The sequence below is a fragment of the Hakea prostrata genome, chromosome 10 (assembly GCF_041222555.1).
Source record: "Hakea prostrata isolate BN-2017 chromosome 10, UWA_Hpros_2, whole genome shotgun sequence".
Lineage (NCBI taxonomy): Eukaryota > Viridiplantae > Streptophyta > Magnoliopsida > Proteales > Proteaceae > Hakea > Hakea prostrata.
The window spans coordinates 31,652,512-31,673,132 of NC_142609.1; the positions used below are offsets into that span (position 1 = coordinate 31,652,512).

The 20,621-nt window shown below is 38.0% G+C and overlaps 2 pseudogenes; both read left to right on the forward strand.

Annotated features, from left to right (window-relative positions):
- Window positions 1–813: 813 nt before the first annotated feature.
- LOC149002477 (peroxidase 28 pseudogene) lies at window positions 814–2,230 on the forward strand (annotated as a pseudogene).
- A 7,969-nt stretch (window positions 2,231–10,199) lies between these two features.
- Window positions 10,200–11,864, forward strand: LOC149002478 (peroxidase 28-like; annotated as a pseudogene).
- The last annotated feature ends 8,757 nt before the right edge of the window (window positions 11,865–20,621 follow it).

The window sequence follows — 20,621 nt, forward strand, 5'->3', positions numbered from 1 at the left end:
GCTTCTAACATTTTCATTCTTAATATTCTTCCAACAAAAAAATTAATAAAATAAAATAAAAACTCAAGTCAAAGCCCCTAAAAAATAAAATTCGTGCATTCCCCTAGGATTTCAGTTTATTTTTCTGCTTCATTCTTACGTGATTGCACGTCTACGCTGCATTTCTAGAACATCAAGAACGGATCAGCCAATCCGTTTCCAAGCAAGTTGGAGAAGTCACCATCAATGTTCAACTACCAAGTCCTAACTAACTCTATAAATACTAGAAGAGGCATGTCTCCCTCCTTAAGACTTCGGTGTTTTCAAGTACTCATAAATCGAGTTCCAACAATGATGAAAACCTTGGCAACAGTTGCACTCGGGCTTGGTATGGTAGTTTTAGTGAACTGGACTTGTTTGTGTTATGCAGATCTGCAGATAGGCTATTACAATGGAAGATGTCCCAATAATGGTACAAATGTTGAGGAGATCGTTCAAAATGTTATCTCTACGCAGTATGCATCGGACGTAACCGTAGTTGCTGCAATGCTACGCTTGCAATTCCATGATTGCTTTGTCAGGGTAAGAAACTCGCAAGAGTGCCAAGCTGAAACTATCTGTACAGTGCTACTTACAGTCAGGCTTGTTTATCTATATTAATATCAATTTTTATCTGAATAGGGATGTGATGCATCAATACTTTTAGACGGAAACACAACTGAGAAGACTGCACCTCCAAATCTAAATATCCGAGGTTATGATGTCATTGACAAAGTGAAAACCGAACTAGAAGATAAATGCCCAGGAGTTGTTTCTTGTGCTGATGTCATCGTCATGGCTGCTAGAGAAGCAGTTGTGTTGGTATGCTGTTTATAAATTATGCTTTCTTTCTTATCATAATAGCAGAGGTGGTTATGAATCGATAGGTTTCAATGAAAGAAATTTGGATGTCATCATTCAAGTTGAAGTATTTGAGTTATACACAACTTATGTTTGAATATATGCTACTGTTTAGTTATAACCAATAGTGTAACGGGGCTTATGGGAGAATCCATTAACTATAAAACTTAGCATTGTCTACAATACTAATTAGAAACAGTATTCCAAACTAGATACTTATGGTGTAATTCTTTAACGGAACCCTTGTGCCTAAAAACTAATGCTGAGTATACATAGTACATGCAAGGAGTTCTGTTTGCCACTTCTTGATTTATGTCGTGAAATGAGTTTATGTAGGGTGGTGGACAAACTTTTAATGTAACAACGGGGAGAAGAGATGGTCTAATTTCAATAGCAAGCGAAGCTGTGGCTCTAATACCTCCAGCAGAAATTTCGGTTGGTGATTCTATTACTGCATTTGGGAATCTAGGAATGAATGTTTCAGACATGGTTGCTCTCATTGGTAAGTAAACAAAGAAAACATATATACCCTTTTGATGGCCTTTGCATGCAAAAAGAGACCATTCTCTAAGATAAAGAACATTACACTTCCATATTTATGAGTTCAGATTCTTTCCACCCAACTTAACCTTCCACCTATACACACTCACATGAGTATGGGACCCATACACTCATGCTTTGTCTGTGTCAGAACAGGGCTGTGGAGGATAGGCTGGGTGGAGAGGATCTTCACTAATATTTAAACCTGCACAAATGGATATGGTATTAGACAGTTACTTTCATGCCTTGGAACTAATGTTAAATAGGTCTCATACTGGGTTTATTTGTGACTCTCAGGAGCTCACACAGTAGGGGTATCACATTGTTCTTCCTTTAGTGATCGTCTCTACAATTACAACAACACTGGAATGGCCGATCCAACAATGAATCATGTTCTACTTAACTCACTGAAGTCGACATGTCCTCAAAACTCAACAAACGACAACATAGCTGCTCTGGATCAGAATTCGCTGAGTGTGAATACTGTAGACAACTCCTACTTCATGCAAATTCAAGAAAACAAAGGTGTTCTAGGAATTGACCAAGAGATAGACTTGGATACTCGAACTAATGCCACCGTGCAGATGCTAGCCAACAATAACTCGCTCTTCTATACTCAACTGGCAGTTGCTCTAGTCAAAATGGGAGCAGTAAATGTACTGCTTGAACCTGAGGGAGAGATCAGGGCATCATGTGGATCCACTAATGCTTCACCTCCACCTCCACCTCCACCTAGTCGCCGTTAATTAATTAGTCAGTCTCTTTGTGTTAAGGTGAAGAAACCTGGTAGTATATATAGCTGTCCCATGGTATACTGCATTATTGTATAATCTTGTGTTTCTATGTATTCTTTTGTGGTCTTCCTCATGCTCTCAGCTTATTGAGTTCATCAATAAAATATTGTCTTTTTTAAGTCTTATCATGGTATTAGAGTTCGTTAATAAGATATTAAGTCTTATTACTTTGTACTAGGGAGATTTGTATTTTTCCAACTTCTTATTTTGATTTTGATTTTTTGATTTTTTATTTTTTTGTGCATCTATGCACCAATCTAAATCTATTTTGGCCCAAATTGCTTGAAGTCTGAACTAAAATGAAGGGAAACATATATCTGTTCTATAGTATATTGCGTAATAGATAAATGTCATATTTGATCATATATATATATATATATATATATATATATATATTTATATATAGGTGTACATCACTCGTTCTCTACAAAACACATGTGAGTACAACCCTTCAAACTTAAGGCCACCTATCAAGGCCATGTTTGGAATACAACCCTTCAAACTCTCGTCTAGGAAGAGCCTTAGTAAACAAATCCGCCCACTGATGTCATGACAAAAACAAGTAAGAATATGACCCAATGCACATTCTCTCGTACAAAGTGATAATCCATATATGCTCCATTCATCCATGGAAGACTTGATTAGCAGTCACGTGTAAAGCACAAAGCAGACTAATAGGCTTCGCCCGAGGAACACTAATATCTTGTAGAAGAAAACTCAACAATGTAGGCTAGCTATAGTAGAACTCATGGCTAGACTCGGCCCTAGTGCTAGATCAAGAAATGGTAAGATGCTTTTTGGCACTGCAAGAAATGCAATTCGCCCCAAGAAATGTAAAAAAATCCGGTTGTATACCGATGAATAGAGGGATATCTTGCCCAATCGGCACCAAAAAGAGCCATATAACTGAAAAGAACTATAATTTTGTAACCCATAATCCATAGTACCCTTAATGTAGCGAAGGATACGCTTGACTGAAGAGAAATCAGTCAAATTGGGGCATGCATAGCCTGACAAACAATGTTGACTGTAAATAAATATCAAAACAGGCCATACTAAGATATTGAAGAGCTCCAACAATACCTAGAAACAATGTCACATCAGGATAGGGTGTAGTATAAGATGAAGAAGTAGAAGGCACCATAGGTGTGGACACAAGCTTAAGTTGATCCATATGAACACAATAGAGCAAACCAAAGGTATGATGGGTTTATGAGAGAAACAAACCATAAGGAGTACGAGACAGCTCAACGCCCAAAATTAAAAAATTAAAGAGGACCAAGGTCCTTCACAACAAAAGTCTCGCAAAGAGGAAATAGAAGACTAAATGAAAGCCAAATAATTTCTGATGAGAACAATGTCGTCCACATAGAGTAATGAAAGCAAGATGTGCCATTAGTCAGATATATGAATAAGAAGCTATCGAACATGCTACACTCAAAACCAACTCCAAAAGAAAGCCACTAAATCTGTCAAATCAAGCATGCAATGCTTGACAAAGGCTATATATGATCTATGAAGCTTGCACACATATGTAGGACTCGAAGAATCAATTAAACTAGGTGGCTGTGTCATTAAAATAGATGTGGTCAAAGAATCATGTAAGAACATGTCACATCCGCCAACTGGCATTCATTTGCTTGAATACCTGGAGGAGTGATCCATAGCCCAATAAATCAAGTATCAAACAATCATGAACCATTCCGCACAATAGTCCAATCATGAACAAGAATAAATATATGTAAAAAATATTAACCAAGAAATATATCAAGTAACAAGGATCTTAAAATCAAATCAGAGTGCGGAAGTGATAACAAAACTATATTAAATCAACTAGAAAGGTTAATTATAATCAAAACTCGTAAGTGTTACATCACGTATGTGTCCTTAAGTAAAATATAATTTCGAAACTCGAAAATCTCCGTATCATGAATGGTATAAATCAGCTCATGAGTTGAACTAATTCTGGTATGTGCAGTCCAGACACGAACATTCTTCACTGTGAAAGTCATAGTCGCCTAAATCTTGTACACCGTACGAATCAGTCACCGATATTTTATAATATTGAATTTCTGTGATATTTGGATCTACAACAAATTCTAAAACAACAAATTCCCCGAAGGTTGAGCTCTAAAGAACTCAGCGAGTTCACAAACAAATAACCAATATCATAGTCTAATTAATACATCATATAGTGCAACATATCATGAAGTGGAATGCAACAATGCAACTACACTCTAACGGATGCTAGTCCCTATATGGTACACACGCATTAAGACAGAACCCCAACCTCCTCTGGGTAAGTTTCATCACTCTGATCTCTCACAGGTTGGTTACCGATATTTAGATTCTAGATAAGGGGTCAAGCATCCCTCTCAGACTTTCACCATGGCTGGGTTAGGTCACCACTCTCTCACCACACCAATGGTATGAGTCTTGGCCTATGGCAGGGTCATAACTAGCCCAATGGAAGTCAACTACTAAGTCACATCAACCTAGGTTCAGATGTCTCCCCTCATGCGTCTTACATTCTTGGTTTGGTATCCTCCTCTACTAGAGTCAACGTATCTTATGGCTCTAACCAACTCGAATTATGCCTTCCCTATTGGTAATCCACAAATAATGGATGAGAAGCTCTCATGTCCTCTCACTGGTTGGCAACTATTTTTGAGTGCCTATTAGCCTAAGCCTATTATATGCAACCCTACCAATGAATGGCGCCCACAATGTGGCCGTGTCTTCTCACGGGTTGGTTACTAGTCTTGAGCACCCACCACCCCACACTACTACCATGGGTCACTCGGCATCAGTACCCATGCCGATAAGGTGTGATCTAACAAGGTACCTAACCAAACTCCACTAGACTTCCTAGTCATGACATCAAGTAATCGTGAAAAGTGCTAAGGGCATCAGAGGATTGTGTCCCTACCACCTCCACTGATTTCCCAAGCCAGAAACACCCAAATAGGTAATCTTCAATCAACAATCACAACATAATTCACCTTCCACAAAGTAGAAAAAGATTCAATCACGTTCTCAATTCATAAACCAATTTAAGTCCATAATGTCACATGTTGATACCATACATCAATATCAATAATAAACGACATATATTCTGTATTCTAGAATCATAAACATCATTCCTAAATCCTAAAACAATAGCATGTATTATTATAAACAAGTTTCATATCAACTACGAACGTAATAATGGTTATGTGTACATGAACATCCTCACTCTGTTTATGATTTGCAACTTTGAAAAGCAAGTTAAAGAGTATGTTCACGCTTCCCAAAAATTCTGATTAACACGTTGGTTCAATGTTAGAAATAACCCTAGAGATCTGATATTGAAAAAAGAAACAAAAGACCAACACTGTAGGAGTGGTTGCTCAAGGCAACTAGCCAATCAATCAGCCTACGTGTATGGATAAAATTGACTCGGATTCGTCAAAAGGCTTCCCGATTGGGTTCACTACTCCAAAAATATTTAAAAAATTCTAAATAACACTAGAACATGATCTATCATAGTTTAGACACCAAAGAAAACAAAAGAAATAAAAACCTAATGAATCCTATATTAAGTTGTCTCCAAAATTGATCTAGAAGATTCGTGGATAAGCTAGAAGGAATGGGGATTCACTCCAAAGTAAAGAGGGTAGAAGAATTAAATTGATATAGTAACTAGAAGCCTTCAACTCAGTCTAGACAGTAGGAGAAATGAATTATAGAAGAGAATTAGAAAGAATAAGAAGAGTACTAACCTTTAAGAAAGTAAATCACCATTTAGAAACTTTGTCGGATGCTCTCCACACTGTCTTTCACCTTCGTGGGGTGTTCTCTGACTAGCTCTGACTTTCTTTGATGACTTTAGATCATAATGACATGTTTTAGATAAAAACACATTAAATAAGACTTCAAAAATCAAAATTTCAAAACTGCGCCTTTTTCACCGAACCAGGCTAGTCGCCTGGGGCGACCAGGGCAATCAACCAACCCTAAAAACTTTTGTTCCAGGAGAAAAATAAAAAAGCCCATGCTCTACCCTATTTCCTATTATATACTAGAGAAGGGTCTTACTTGATTTTTGGGACCGACACATGTCATCACAAAATACTTGATCCATCTACCAATTCTGTCAATGTCCAAGTTAGATCTCCTTCCAAACTTCGACAGAAATCCCAACTTAGCATCATCTCCACCTATTTCCATTGGTTCGGACTCCAACCCAATGGTCTCTATCTGGATGGCCCACAGTTGCTTTCTTCCCGCACGCTGGGTTTTGGACCTACAATAAGAATTTTCGGATTAGGATCTTGGGGATTTCACAGAATGCGTTATTAACATCAAGTTGTTTAGTTGGCCAATGCAACTTAATGGTGAGGCTAAGAACCAAACAAATGAAACACGGTTTGATGATAGGGATAAATCTCTTAATAAAATGAAGGCTTTTTTGTTCAGTAGAGCCATGGGCCACAAAATGTGCTTTTAGCCTTTCTAGGACCCATCAAACTTCAACTTGGATTTAAAAACCCTTACCATCGAGAATAGGTATCCCCTACCGAGAATTGATGATTTGTTTGACCATCTGAAGGGAACTCTGGTATTTTCAAAATTGACTTGAGGTCGGGATACCGTCAACTAAGAGTGAAAGCAAGCGACACGTGCAAAACAACTTTTAGGATTTGATATGATCATTACAAAATTCAAGGTGATGGCATTCGGTTTCACTAATGCACCCGCCGCTTTCATGGACTTGATGAATAGGATATTTTATGATGTCTTAGATAAATTTATAATGGTCTTTATTGATGACATCTTGATCTATTCTAAGGATGAGAAGGAATATACCGAACACTTGAGGTTTGCTATGCAATGGATAAGAGAAAAGAAGTTGTATGCGAAATTTTTTTCCAATTGTGAGTTCTAGCTTTCTCAAGTGGTGTTCTTGGGTCATGTTGTATATACGGATGAAATCAAAGTGGACCCAGATAAGGTCAGGACAGTGGAAGATTGGGACCAACCCAAGTCTATTATCGAAATTAGAAGTTTCGTGGGACTTGCAGGTTATAGAAGATTCATCAAGAACTTCTCTAGGTTATATACCCTGATGACAAGATTGGCAAAGAAAGGAGTGAAGTTTGTGTGGAGTGAATCATGTGAAAAGAACTTTCAAGAGTTGAAGAAGAGGCTATTGAGATATTGGACCAAAAGGACAAGCAACTTTGAGATTTAACCATTCCATTAGTGATGATTCGGTGGAAGAATCACACAGTTCAGGAAATCTTGTGGGAGAAAGAAGATGAAAAGCGAGCGAAGTATCCTATCCTTTTTGGCACCTCTGGTATGTCAATTTCGAGGATAAAATTTCTTTTAAGGGTGGGAGAATGTGAAATCTCCCGGATTTCTATCCCTTCAACCCATGGTTACAAAACCACGAACCCAAAACTCGAGTCGAATACAACTGTGGGCCATTCAAGTCAAGCCCGAAGGTTAAAAAATGGACCCAATGATTGTGGATGATCCTTGTGATGACTCAAAAACTCTCCTAGAGTTTAAGAGAAGAGGGAAGATTAATCACGATGGTGTAAAAAGGACGATTTTGGCACGTCTGTAGACCGGCGATGGAGAGTCTGATTGACGAGATTAAGGTATCCAAATGAAGATCGTGGAAAGACCTTTCCACCAAGCCAAAAATCATTTGAGTTAGACCTTGGTTGGCCCTTCAACTAGGGCCATTTGAACGGCTAGTTGACCCCCCTTGCCCAGTTTGGGGCAGATTCGGGTTTTTACTGTTTAAAACCCTATTGAGTTTCTATTCTCTCATACTCGCATTTAGAATGCTAGTGCGAGGCTGAGGCTAAAGAAGGCGGAGAAACCAAGGGAAGGAAGAGATTCTAACCATTCGGAAGCATACCGACACCCAAATCATAGCGAAATCGTTAGAAAAGGTGTGAATCCTTAAACCCTCTTCTTTAAGCTTGAGTTATTCACATTAACAGATAGATTTGGGTAGTTGATGCAAGTTATGTTTAATGAATGCTTGTATTTAGTTATATTTATGCTTACTTATAGTCTACAAGTGGTTTAGCGAATCGTTGCAAAATATTTTGTGTTTTGACTCTCTGAGCCGCCCGTGGGAGATTCGGAGAGCCAAATTTAGGGCTTTTTTATCTGGAATGAATTAGATCAAATTGAAGGTACCCTTATGACCCTATTGCTGCCAATTAGACTTCTAAAAGTTTCATTTCGATTCGACTTCGAATCGATGGCGAAATATTGATTTTCGTCAAAACTAGGATGAGAACGGCGGGTTTGAACTTAGTTGTAAGATTAGGCTTTTGTTGGGTGATTTTGGGAACTCTATTAAAACCCAATTGACTTATAATTTATGTATATTGATCTTCTTAAATGATTATGTTTATTTTGATTATAATCACCAACTCGTGAGTGTGACTTTGTGGAATTTTGGAGAGCTTATACTAACTAGAAAGGCGAGGAATATACTTAACCTTATCTTGCATGTTTAATTATGTTAATTAAATTTCATTCTTGATATCTTGCCTTGCTTTAGTATTTATTATCTTGTGATAATGTGTGGGAATTTGCACAAATGAAAGGTAAGGAAGTATGTTTGCTCCCATTTTCAATATTATTTGAATGATGATATGAGAATGTGTGGGGGACTGGTTTTGAGACTTAGATTCTCATATATCTATTTACCAACTAGGGTTGTGGGTTCGCCCATTACCCTAGTTAACTTACATGAGTATGCATCTAGGCCTAAGTACATCAATGCTAGGTGTCTAGAAGTGTTTGGCTAAGTAACATCATGAGTATTACTACCCTTTTGGCAAGGGTATTGAAGTTGGTTACCCGTGATGTTTGTGGCTGGGTCCTGAGTGTCAAGCAGGCCCACTATCATCATAGAGCAGTAGGGTTGCATATAATAGACAATGGCTCCTTGAAGCTCAAGACCGGTAACCAACCTGTGAGAGGACATGGAGAGTATCCTGTCCATTATATGTTATGAATATCACTCCCAGTAGTCACCAGAAAATCATGATTTGTATTAACAAAGGAATTAGGTGATTATTTAGAGAACCAAATTTTTGGAAACCAAATGGTTTACAATTGGAGAATCATGATTGTAAAAGATCCTATATTTTCCATTGTTGGGATTGCTTTACTGATAGCGATGCGCAACTTGTGGTAAAAAAATGTGGTCAATGGATGTTGGGTGGTCAAATTTTTGGTTTTTTTTCTTTTTAATTCACATAAGGAATTGGGTATATAATCCATCTTTTTGTTTTAATAATCCACTTGCCTCACTTCCAGAAAAAAAGACCACTTGATATTCTGTAATAAAAGTTAGTAAAGAAAAACAAATTAAATAAATTCAGAAATTTGTATATTAAATGCTTTTGGTGTCCTACCCAATCGATTCTGGATTATTCTAGTAAAGTTGGAGAGGAATTCTCTTCCATGATTGGACATCTTGCATGCTTAGTGAGTTTTATGATAGAGGAGCCTAGCATTATTGTCAGTCCTCCCATGTGCCTGAGGGTGTAGCACGGGCAGGTTTGTGTCAAACCAACTGTGAAAGTGAAAGGAATGGTAGAAAGGATCTGAACTCATTGCTTCTGTTAAGAGTCAGTTCTTGCTTCTAACATTTTCATTCTTAATATTCTTCCAACGAAGAAATTAATAAAATAAAATGAAAACTCATGTCAAACCCCCTAAAAATTCGTGCCTTCCCCTAAGATTTCAGTTTATTTTTCTGCTTCATTCTTTCGAGATTGCACGTCTACGCTGCATTTCTAGAACATCAAGAACGGATCAGCCAATCCGTTTCCAAGCAAGTTGGAGAAGTCACCATCAATGTTCAACTACCAAGTCCTAACTAACTCTATAAATACTAGAAGAGGCATGTCTCCCTCCTTAAGACTTCGGTGTTTTCAAGTACTCATAAATTGAGTTCCAACAATGATGAAAACCTTGGCAACAGTTGCACTCGGGCTTGGCATGGTAGTTTTAGTGAACTGGACTTGTTTGTGTTATGCAGATCTGCAGATAGTCTATTACAATGGAAGATGTCCCAATAATGGTACAAATGTTGAGGAGATCGTCCAAAATGTTATCTCTACGCAGTATGCATCGGACGTAACCGTAGTTGCTGCAATGCTACGCTTGCAATTCCATGATTGCTTTGTAAGGGTAAGAAACTCGCAAGAGTGCCAACTGAAACTATCTGTCTGTGCTACTTACAGTCAGGCTTGTTTATCTATATTAATATCAATTTTATCTGAATAGGGATGTGATGCATCAATACTTTTAGACGGAAACACAACTGAGAAGACTGCACCTCCAAATCTAAATATCCGAGGTTATGATGTCATTGACAAAGTGAAAACAGAACTAGAAGATAAATGCCCAGGAGTTGTTTCTTGTGCTGATATCATCGTCATGGCTGCTAGAGAAGCAGTTGAGTTGGTACGCTGTTTATAAATTATGCTTTCTTTCTTATCATAATAGCAGAGGTGGTTAAGAATCTTTGATAGGTTTCAATGAAAGAATTTTTGATGTCATCATACATGTTGAGGCATTTGAGTTATACACAACTTATGTTTGAATATATGCTACTGTTTAGTTATAACCAATAGTGTAATGGGTCTTATGGGAGAATCCATTAACTATAAAACTTAGCATTGTCTACAATACTAGTTAGAAACAGTATTCCAAACTAGATACTTATGGTGTAATTCTTTAACGTAACCCTTGTGCCTAAACACTAATGCTGAATATACATAGTACATGCAAGGAGTTCTGTTTGCCACTTTTTGATTTATGTCGTGAAATGAGTTTATGTAGGGTGGCGGACAAACTTTTAATGTAACAACGGGGAGAAGAGATGGTCTAATTTCAATAGCAAGCGAAGCTGTGGCTCTAATACCTCCAGCAGAAATTTCGGTTGGTGATTCTATTACTGCATTTGGGAATCTAGGAATGAATGTTTCAGACATGGTTGCTCTCATTGGTAAGTAAACAAAGAAAACATATATACCCTTTTGATGGCCTTTGCATGCACAAAGAGACCATTCTCTAAGATAAAAAAACATTACACTTCCATATTTATGAGTTCAGATTCTTTCCACCCAACTTAACCTTCCACCTATACACACTCACATGAGTATGGGACCCATACACTCATGCTTTGTCTGTGTCAGAACAGGGTTGTGTGGGTCCCACACTCATGTGAGTATAGGTGGATGAGTGGAGGGGATAGGCTGGGTGGAGAGGATCTTCACTAATATTTAAACCTGCACAAATGGATATGGTATTAGACAGTTACTTTCATGCCTTGGAACTAATGTTAAATAGGTCTCATACTGGGTTTATTTGTGACTCTCAGGAGCTCACACAGTAGGGGTACACAGCCCTAGTGACGCCTACAATACAACAACACGGAATGGCCGATCCAACAATGAACATGTCACTAACTCACTGAAGTCGACAGTCCTCAAAACTCAACAAACGACAACAAGCGCTCGGATCAGAACGCTGAGGTGAATACGAGACAACTCCTACTCATGCAAATCAAGAAAACAAAGGTGTCTAGGAATTGACCAAGAGATAGACTGGAACTCGAACTAATGCCACCGGCAGATGCTAGCCAACAATAACCGCCTCATACCAACGGCAGTTGCTCAGTCAAAATGGGAGCAGTAAATGTACGCTGAACCTGAGGGAGAGATCAGGGCACAGTGGACCACAAGCTTCACCCCACCCCACCTCCACCTAGTCGCCGAATTAATAGTCAGCTCTTGTGTTAAGGTGAAGAAACCGGTAGAAATAGCTGTCCCATGGATACGCATATGTATAATCTGTGTTTCTATGTATTCTTTGTGGTCTCTCATGCTCTCAGCATTGAGTCATTAATAAAATATGTCAAGCTACATGGTATTAGAGTCGTAATAAGATATTAAGTCAACTGGTACAGGGAGATTGTATATTTCCAACCATGATTTTGATTTTTTTTTGCACAGCACCAACAAACAGCCCAAAACGAAGCGAACAAAAAAAGGAAACAAACTGTCTAAGAGCGAAAGAAAAGCATACAATCAAAAAAACACAGGAGACAGACCGCAACAGCCCCGGCCGCCAACAGGCCACCACAAGGCCAGTTGGAAACAACCCCAAACCCGCAGGAAGAGCCAGAAACAAACGCCCACGAGAAAGCCAAGCAGACACGGCTCACCCGAGGAACACAATACTGGAAGAAAACCAACAAGAGGCAGCAGGGAAACGGCCACCAGCCCAGGTAGATCAAAAATGGTAGGATGCTTTTGGCACCAAAGAAAGCACGCCCCAGAAATGGAAAAATTGGTTGTAACCGATGAATAGAGGGTATCTTGCCCGTCGGCCCAAAAAAGCCATATAACTGAAAGAACTTAATTTTTCCCATAATCCATGGTACCCTTAATGTAGCAGAGGATACGCTTAACTGAAGAGAAATCAGACAAATTCGGGCATGCATAGCCTAACAAACAATGTTGACTGTAAATAAATATCAAAACAGGCCATACTAAGATATTGAAGAGCTCCATCAATACCCAGAAACAATGTCACATCAGTATAGAGTGTACTATAAGATGAAGTAGTAGAAGGCACCATGGGTATGGACACAAGCTTAAGTTGATCCATATGAACACAACAGTGTAAACCAAAGGTCCATTGGGTTTATAAGAGAAACAAACCATAAGAAGTAGGAGACACCTGAATGCCCAAAATAAGAAAATTAAAGGGGACCAAGGTCCTTCACAACAAAAGTCTCGCCAAAGAGGAAATAGAAGACTAAATGAAAGCCAAATAATTTATGATGAGAACAATGTCATCTACCGAACACCGCAACGAAGCATAGGGAGCTTGGCATTTGTATTGATATTCAAATAATTACCGTAAAGGCCGAACTAGTATGGGATTAACATAGTTACTAGAATTTATTTGCTAAATTCAATCATAAGTTGAGTATTAGTTAAATGGTTAACAATTGTATAAAGAATGAGGTCCAGGGTTCAATAGCTACATAAAATATATTACACATTTTGATATTGTTTTTAACCCCATCCGGACTCTTTAGAATATGAGGGATTTCATGCGTGGAAGCAAAAACATTACATAAATAAAAGATTGATTAAATGATAAAGAAAATATTGCATAAATAGGGAAAAAAGACAAATCAAATATTGCATGAGAGAGAAAATATGTAATCAAATAAAGAGGAACTAATATTGAGGGAATCAAGTATTGAGAGAAACAAGTATGGGAAATAAAGAAAACGGGGAATTAGGAGGAGGTGGTTGATGGAACGGGAGAGGAGGAGGGAAATTGAGGAGAGAGAAATGGATGGTAGGAGGAGGGAATATGAGAGGAGAGAGAAATTAATGGTGAAAGAAACGTGGAGTTTAGGAGGATTTAGGTGTAGTTTAAGAAGAGACAATATTGAGGAATATTGAGGAAATTGAGGGGAGAGAAGAAAGATGATGAGAATGTCGAGTTAATGGTGAGTATATTAAACAAGAGAATTGAGACTTATATTGGTTAAGCAAGAATAGAGAAGAAAGACAAGGGTCGAGAAAGAAGAAGATAATTTAGAGCGTGAAGGCCCCATCTAAGGGTGATATTTTTTGTGATTTCTCCATTGTAAGTACAACTTTATACTCTCAACACGATTGCTCTTTCTATGATCGATTATAGTTTTACATGACTCTTAGTGATTGATTCTTTTCTTGAATTTATAACTTATTTGAGTATGAATACATTTAGATTTTGTCTATCTTGATTTATTAGTATTTTGTCTTGAGTATATAAATATGTATCTTTAGATTATGTTTATGAAATTATTATGATCTACCAATAATTAATCTCTCCTTTGAATTTATTAATCTTTTATAAACATGAATGAATATTTAGATTTGTGTTATTGAGTTATTATGCATCGATTTATAATGGACTATATCCAAAATCATCATTCATATGATCTTGCATTGTTTGCATATGATTATCAAGACAGTCATGATCATATTAGCAAGTGTGATGTTGAGTTAGTAGATGTTTGGATGGGAATGATGTTAAGGGAGCGCGGGCCATGTAACGGCATGGAACATACATTGATTCTAAAACATGATTAAGGTAGATGGATGTTGGGCATGAACGCGCAGCCATGAACGCATGGGACATCCGACACCTAGACCATGATGCATGTGAGATGGTAGTTGTGTTTTGGATGAGAATGTATGTTAAGGCGGAACGCGCGAGGCCATGTAACGGCATGGAACATACATTGAATTTGGAAACATTGGGTTAGGGTAGATGGATGTTGGGCGTGTAACGCGAGGAGCCATGTAACGGCATGAGACATCCTATCGACCCTAGACCGTGAGGGTGTGATTTATTTCTATCTTTGGCATCATTGAGTCTCATTCATATCATTGGGCATGTCATGATTTTATTTTCTCATTTATGCATGTTAGTTAATTTATTTGTATAAGATTCTATTTAATTAAATATTAAATATAAAAAGAAAGGAAACGTGATATGTGTTAGGTTGTACCAAGCCCGAAACACCCCACCGGACGATGGACTGATCGGGGATGATGGATATTTGGAGGATGAAGATTAAGATCATGTCTACACATCTCTTAGGATAGATAAATACGAAATTTCCTATTAGTTGTAAATCTTGGATTCTAGACCTTTACTGGATTTCATTAAAATTATGAGACAATCATGGAAGCATTTTGATTATATTTGAATATTTCCGCGCGATCATTTGTAGTTTTGGTGGATTTTATTATTCACATTGTTTGTGGAAACCCTCTTAGTGTATTTTGGTTCACTACCTAAGTAACGTTGATCCTTGATCAATGACGACTTTCTCCTTACATGGAGATTGGGACGTTACATCTACACAGAGTAATGAAAGCAAGATGTGCCATTAGTCAGATATATGAATAAGAAGCTATCGAACATGCTACACTCAAAACCAACTCCAAAAGAAAGCCACTAAATCTGTCAAATCAAGCATGCAATGGTTGACAAAGGCTATATATGATCTATGAAGCTTGCACACATATGTAGGACTTGAAGAATCAATTAAACTAGGTGGCTGTGTCATTAAAACTGATGTGGTCAAAGAATCATGTAAGAACATGTCACATCCTCCAGCCAGTATTCATTTGCTTGAATACCTGGAGGAGTGATCCACAACCCAATAGATCAAGTATCAAACAATCACGAACCGCCATTCCGCACAATAGTCCAATCATGAACAAGAATAAATATATGTAAAAAATATTAACCAAGAAATATATCAAGTAACAAGGATCTCAAAATCAAATCAAAGTGCGGAAGTGATGACAAAACTATAGTAATCAACTAGAAAGGTTAATTATCATCAAAACTCATAAGTGTTACATCACGTATGTGTCCTTAAGTAAAATACAATTTCAAAACTCGAAAATCTCCGTATCACGAATGGTATAAATTAGCTCATGAGTAGAACTAATTCTGGTATGTGCAGTTGAGACACGAACATTCTTCACTGTGAAAGTCATAGTCCCCAAAATCTTGTACACCGTACGAATCAGTCACTGATATTTTATAATATTGAATTTTTGTGATATTTGGATCTACAACAAATTCTAAAACAACAAATTCCCGAAGGGTGAGCTCTAAAGAACTCAGTGAGTTCACAATCAGATAACCAATATCACAGTCTAATTAATACATCATATAGTGCAACATATCATGAAGTGGAATGCAACAATGCAACTATACTCTAATGGATGCTAGTCCCTATATGGTACACACGCATTAATACATGCTTTTGTTCGGTGATTTTGGGAACTCTATTAAAACCCAATTGACTTCTAATTTATGTCTATTGATCTTCTTAAATGATTAGGTTTATTTTGATTAAAATCACCCACTCGTGAGTGTGACTTTGTGGAACTTTTGAGAGCTTATACTAACTAGAAAGGCAAGGAATATACTTAACCTTATCTTGCATATTTAATTATGTTAATTAAATTTCATTCTTGATATCTTGCCTTACTTCATTATTTATTATCTTGTGATAATGTGTGGGACTTTGCACAGAATGAAAGGTAAGGAAGTATGTTTGCTTCCATTTTCAATATTCTTTGAATGATGATATGAGAATGTGTTGGGGATTGGTTTAGATGTGTTACATCAATGCTAGGTGTCTAGAAGTGTTTGGCTAAGTAACCTCATGAGTATTACTACCCTTCTGGCAAGGGTATTGAAGCTGGTTACCCGTGATGTTTGTGGCTGGGTCCTTAGTGTCAAGCAAACCCACTATCATCATAGAGCAGTAGGGTTGCATATAATAGATAATGGCTCCTGGAAGCTCAAGACCGGTAACCAACCTGTGAGAGGACATGGACAGCATCCTGTCCATTATATGTGGATGACCACTGGGTTAAGGAATGGGATCCAACAGATGCCTCCCATTGAGGATTCCATTCATAGGTGGGAAAGTATCGAAGCAAAAAGGCACTAGGCATGAGGAAAGATATTGGATACTAAACCGAGTTGGTTGGTGACATAAGAGAAGTATTTATACCACATGTAGTACAAGACTGTATAACTTTGTACTGGGCTAGGATTATCCTTGACACACGCCAAATCTCATACCAAATGGTAATGTGAGAGAGTGGTGACCTATACCCCAACCATGGTTTGACATGACTTTACCCAACAACTGCGAAAAACCCAATAGACCTCTTGTTGAGGGAGAGTGACTGAGACGGCCCAAAGGATATTGGTGTACAAACTTAATGCGTTTTTACCATAGAGACCTCATGATAGAGTTAGGAGCATAATATCATAATCATTTATATATCATATTATTACCATTAATTACATTATCGATATTCATGCTATATATGTGGTGTGGAATCTTGTGAACGATTGCATGATATGATGTTGAGTTGACCTCACTAAGTTTTGTTAAACTCATTCATTTTTATATATTTGTTTTTATTAGAATATACTGCAGGTAGTGAGGACTCCTTCCAAGTCGAGGATTTGTCGCCAGCAAACTTTCTTGAAGGAGTGACTGAAGAAGATGTAGACTTGCATGGAGCTTCTTGCCCATGCAAGGACTATTCTTATGGGGTTGGATTCCATTATGGAATCAGTTTGGTTTAAATTCCGCTACAACAAACTATTCTTCCTTCAAACTCTGATGTCCATTTTGATTAACTTTAGATAATGGATGATTGTAACCTTTTGAAAATTCAGATTTTATAACTTTATATTTGAACATGATTTATTCTTATCTTTTTAATTATGTTATATCATGTGTTGTATGGAATTGTTACTAAACCTAGGTCTTGTGGTGTATCATCCCCACGGGTATTCGGGTACGATTGGATCCGAATACCGCCTAATAGGCCTACTATATCACTACAAAAATTTAGGGTACCCATTGATGCAGGTTTCCATAACAATCACACAATTCAGATTGTGCTTCTTCCTGTAATTTTTTAGGGAGGTAGCAAAAGCTTAGCTACCAGCTCGTCTATAGTTCCAAACATAAATTTTCATGGGAAACACAAGAAGGTTAGGAGGCATCCTCAATATACTCCTTGCGTTGTCATGAGAGTTAGACTCCAGGGTAACCTGGATCTATAGAACCTGATACCCTTCCCATGTTTAGATCATCTAGATGTTTCCCACGTTCCGACCTCACTGCAAGTTGATTCACATCCAATTTTGTCTCTAGTACTAAGTCAACCAACATAAGCTAGAGATTATTAGGATTACAATTCTCTCTCTCCTCCAACGAGACATGTGGGTTATCGCAACAACCATCTCCTATAGTATTCTACATGTTTTTCACCAAGACAAGACATGTGGGTTATCGCAACAACCATCTCCTATAGTATTCTACATGTTTTCACCAAGTGTTGTGCATGCTTTAGATCAACAGGTACAAAATAAGCTCTAATTGTTTGTGTGAAATCCTGCAAAATCCTAACCCAAAAATCCATACTGTAGGTCCAAAACCCGGAGTGTGGGTAGAAGGCAAACTGTGGGCCACCCAAGTTGAGACCATTGGATAGGTTTCCGAACCAATGGAAATAGATGGAGATGATGCTGAGTTGGGAGTTGTGTTAGAATATGGAAGAAGATTTAACTTGGAATCAAGAATACGGTGATAACACATGTAGAAGGTTGTGAAAAATCAAGTAGAACTCTTCTGTAGCATAGAAAAGAATCCAAGACTGAGCTAGGGCATTCATGGCCTCAATTTCACTCCTGGAAGAAAAGTACCAGGGGTGGGTTGCCTGCCCTGGTCACCCTAGGCGACCCACCCAGCTTCGGGGGGGGGGGGGGGAAAAAAGTTATTTTTGAAAAAGTGATTTTTTAAGCCCTATTTAATGATTTTTCATGCTAAAACGAGTCATTATGTTCTAAAGCCCTCATAGAATGTGAGAGCTCCTCAAGAGAACCCTCTCCAAGGTGAAGGAAGGTGTGGAGATCATCCATCAAGGTTTCCAAACACTGATTGGCTTTCCTTAAAGGTTAGCATTCATCTTCTCATTCTATTTCTCTTCTTTTGATTGATTCCTCCTACGGCCAAGAGCTAGTTGAAGGTTTCTACTTGCTTTAATGACATAATTCTTCTATCCTCTTTACTTTAGAGTGAATCCCCATTCACTCTGGCTCATCCGTAAATCCTAGGATTAGTTTTCAGAGAAGACCTAATATAGGATTCGTTAGGTTTTCATTCTTTCTACTTTGATTAATCTCTAAACTATGTTAGATCATGTTTCAATATGATTTCGGAAATTTTAAAATTTCGGAGTGGTTTAGAACCCAAACGAGAAGTTTTTGTCGAATTGAGCCAAATTTGTCCATACACAGAAGGCTGGTTGATTGCTCTGGTTGCCCTAAGTGCTTGTGGCAACCCACCCAACCAACCCACCACTGCTAAGTTGGTTGTTTGTTTCTCTTTTAAACATCATACCTCCAAGGTTGTTTCTAACTTTAAACCAACATGTTAATAAGACCTTTTGGGAAGCGTGAACATATTCTTTGACCTAATTTACAAGGTTACAAATCGGTAGCAAGGTGAGGACGTTCACTTGCATATAACCATTGTTACATTCTTGATTGTTATGGAACTTGTTTTTATGATTACATATTATTGGTTTAGGGTTTAGGAATGATTATTATAACTCTAAAATTTCAGAATGTAGATGATAAATGATATATATGATCAACATGTGATTGTATGGATTAAAATTGACTTGTGACTTGAGAATGTGATTGAATCCATCTTATAATGTGAATGTACGTTGTGATTGGGGATTGGGGAATACCATTAGGGTGTTTATGTCTTAGGACATCAGTGGAGGTGGTATGGGACACAATCCTATGGTGCCCTTTGGTGCTTTTCACGATCATTGGATGTCATAACTAGAAAGTCTAGTTAAGTTTGGTTAGAAACCCCATCATGTCATACCATATTGGTGTGGGTATTGATGCTGAGCGACCCGTGATAGCAGTGTGGGGTGGTGGGAGCTCAAGATCGGTAACCAACCCGTGAAAGGATACAACCATGTTGTGAAGGGTCATTCATTGGCATGTAATAGACTTGTGCTTATGGGCACTCAAGACCGGTAGCAAACCCGTGAGAGGACATGAGAGCTTCCCATCCATTATATGTGGATGACCAATAGGGTTAAGGGTTAGTGTAGTTTCAGCTGGTTGATGCCGCAAGATACAATGACTCTTGTAGGGAAGGATACCAAACCAAGATTGTGAGATCCATGAGGGGAAGTATGTGAGCCTAGGTTGATGTGACCGAGTAGTTAACTTTCATTGGGCTAGGTATAACCCTGACACCCGTCAATACTCATACCAATGGTGGTGAGAGAGCAATGACTTAAACCTCAGCCATAGTGATAGTTTGAGAGGGATGCCTTCACCCCTTACCTGGGATCCCAAGACCGGTAACCAACCCATGAGAGATCAGAGTGAAGAGACCTACCCAGAGGAGGCTGGTGTTCTATCTTAATGTGTGTCTGCCATTAGAGACTAGCATCTGTTAGAGTATAGTTGCATTCTTGCATTTTGTCTCATTATCATATAGCATCATGTAATGTATTGATTTGAACTGTGATATTGGTTATTTGTTTGGGAACTAATTGCTGAGTTCTTTTGAGCTCACCCTTTAGGGAAATTTGTTGCTTTAGACTTTGTTGTAGATACAAATGTTACTGAAATCCAAGAATACGAAACACCTACGATCGATCTGTACGGTGTACAAGATTTTGGTGATTATGACGTTCAGGATGAAGAATGTTTGTATCTTGG